General features: G+C 44.1%; 2 pseudogenes; both read left to right on the top strand.

Annotated features, from left to right (window-relative positions):
- Positions 1–407: 407 nt before the first annotated feature.
- On the top strand, positions 408–1,097 carry LOC114096400 (CDP-diacylglycerol--inositol 3-phosphatidyltransferase-like; annotated as a pseudogene).
- Positions 1,098–1,344: 247 nt separating this feature from the next.
- Positions 1,345–1,978, top strand: LOC114096468 (cell division control protein 42 homolog pseudogene; annotated as a pseudogene).
- The last annotated feature ends 907 nt before the right edge of the window (positions 1,979–2,885 follow it).

The raw sequence follows: 2,885 nt of genomic DNA, 5'->3' as shown, positions 1-2,885 counted from the left end.
CACATCGCCAGCCCTGAAATAAGGACGTTTCTATTTTACAAAAGTGATCTATTTCTAGGAGTGTGAAATTGGTTCGTCTTCTATTCTCCAATCTGGAAGCAGAGCACAGCTGGAGCAGCAGGGATCGCTGCTGGGTGGGGTGAACCTGCACGGAGGGAGGAGGTGAGATGCTGCCCAACAGAAGGGTGTGTTGTGCCCAGAGCACATCTGGTTGGCCCATGTTCCTGCCAGCTGCGAGCTTTAATATCTGGGGCTGGGCACCAGGGGCGTGGCCATGGTGCCAGACTGAAGAGTGAGGCTGTCTGAAATTCTCTAACTGGTTCCTTCTGAGCAAGGAACAGCTTAAGACATAGCTGGGACAGTGTTGGCACCTCCCAAGTGGGCCCAGTACAGCAAAGGGACCACTAATGCCAAGCGAAAACACCTTCTTTTGGTGCCTAACCTTATCTGTAATGTCCGGATTGCCTTCACCATCACTACTTTCTAAAAGTCATGCCCTCCTGCCTGCTCAGTCTCCTCCTTCTACCTGCTCAGCAGACTTCTGGAAGCTTTTGTTGTTGTTGTTGTTCTAATTAGTTATACTGACAGTAGAATGCATTCTGGACACTTTTGATGGACTCGCTGCTAGAGCCCTTTATCAAGGAACCTGGTTTGGGGCCATGTTGGACATGCTGCTCCACCATGTGTCTGTTGGTCAACCTGACCCTGCTATACCCTTGAGCTACCCTTTTCTTCCAGCTCAGCATGAGTTTGGAGGTGGCCAGTCACTGGATGCACCACTACAGTTCTGTGATCGGAGGCAGTGAGAGTCACAAGATGATGGACCTGTTAGGGAATCCAGTGCTTTGGATCTATATATTTCCAGGCCTGCTCTGTTCATCCTCTGTGCTGCAAATAAGCTCTTTTACTGCCTCCTGTACCTATTCAATTTCTCTGAAGGACCATGAGTTGGCTCCAGCTCTGTGGGGCTTTTCTGAATGGGCCTCTGGGTCACTGCCCCATTCGCCTTGGTCAAGTCCCTAATCAGCATTATCCACCTGATCACAGCTGCTGCTAACATTGCTGCCCTGGACCCAGCAAACTGTGCCAAGAAGTGACCCTGGCACCTCCTGGTACCCCCACCTGACCTGGGCATCTTATTGTACACAAGGTCCCCCTCTGTTCTCTTCCTCCTCTCCTATGAGGTCCATCCTCATGTCTTCTTAATGTTTCCTCCAACGGGCTGGGATGGGGGTCAGCCTCTCTTTGGTGATATCACAATCTCTGTAATCCTGAGAACCAGGTCCACCCTTGTTATGCTTGATGACCTGGCCTACAAATCAGAAAGGATGGAACACCCTGGTGGAGAAACTGAGGTCATCAAATTTGAAATATTTAAAGTGGATACAAAACTATTTCCACAATGCAGACAATTAAATGCGTTGTTGTGGGCAATAGTACTGTTGGTAAAACACACCTCCTGATATCCTACACAACGAACAAATTTCCATCTGAGTATGTACCAACTGTTTTTGACAACTATGCAGTCACAGTTATGATTGGTGGAGAGCCATATACTTTTGGACTTTTTGATACTGCAGGGCAAGAGGATTATGACAGATTACGACTGCTGAGTTATCCACAAACAGATGTATTTCTAGTCTGTTTTTAAGTGGTTTCTCTGTCCTCATTTGAAAATGTGAAAGAAAAGTGGGTGCCTGAGATAACTCACCACTGTTCAAAGACTCCTTTCTTGCTTGTCGGGACCCAAATTGATCTCAGAGATGACCCATCTACTATTGAGAAATTTGCCAAGAACAAACAGAAGCCTATCACTCCAGAGACTGCTGAAAAGCTGGCCCGTGATCTGAAGGCTGTCAAGTATGTGAAGTGTTCTGCACTCACACAGAAAGGCCTAAAGAATGTGTACGATGAAGCAATATTAGCTGCCCTGGAGCCTCCAGAACCAAAGAAGAGCCGCAGGTGTGTGCTGCTATGAACATCTCTTCAGAGCCCTTTCTGCACAGTTGGTGTTGGCATCATACTAAAAGCAATGTTTAAATCAAACTAAAGATTAAAAATTAAAATTTGTTTCTGCAATAATGACAAATGCCCTGCAACTACAAACATGCACTCATGAGACAAGGCCCATAGGTATGCTTCCCCACTCACCATACTAGTTAACTTTGAGTAATTGTGTATTGTCAGAAAGTGATCAGTACTAGTTTTTGTTGTTTAAAAAGAAAAAAAAAAAAAACACACTTTTTTTTTTTTTGGTTTAAAAGCAAGGCATGCTTGTGATGACTTTGTAACAGACTGATTTGTTGAAGCCATTCCCTGGTTCCAACCTGGAGAGTAATGAGTAATCTGGGACACTTTTGCACCCCCCACAGCCTTTTTTGGTGTAGGGGGAGTGTGTGTGGGGTTTATTTTTTAGTCTTTTTTTAAAAAATTAACTGATGGACAGCCATTAGGAGAGGAGGACAAATTGATTCCACATTCCACTTCCTAGATCTAGTTTAGAAAAATGTGTTCCCCACCTGGTGCTCTTAGGAAGGAGTATAGTAAATGCCTCATTTAATAATATACTCCTTTTTGAAAGTTGCCTTTTCTCTCCACCCTTGAGTAGATCCAGTATTTGATGAAATTCATGAAAATGGGTGGCAGCTGTCTTGCCCTCCTCTTTTCTAAGACGCACTCCTATATGTGACTGTGACTTTCAAGGAAATTTGTTTGCCTTTTTTTTTTTTGGGGGGGGGGGTTCATTTCTAACTTCTTTCATTGATAAATGAAGAATAGTATTGCACCTTTTGAAATACACCAAATGAATTTAGTTTGTAATTAAAAAACAATTTTTTTCCCGTCATTGTTTTATATACTTAGCATAGATTTGCAACTCACTGTGT

Source organism: Marmota flaviventris, chromosome 4 (assembly GCF_047511675.1).
Source record: "Marmota flaviventris isolate mMarFla1 chromosome 4, mMarFla1.hap1, whole genome shotgun sequence".
In the NCBI taxonomy this organism is placed as follows: Eukaryota; Metazoa; Chordata; class Mammalia; order Rodentia; family Sciuridae; genus Marmota; species Marmota flaviventris.
The sequence above is the reverse complement of the archived record's forward strand: the minus strand, read 5'-3'. Positions and strand labels throughout refer to the sequence as shown.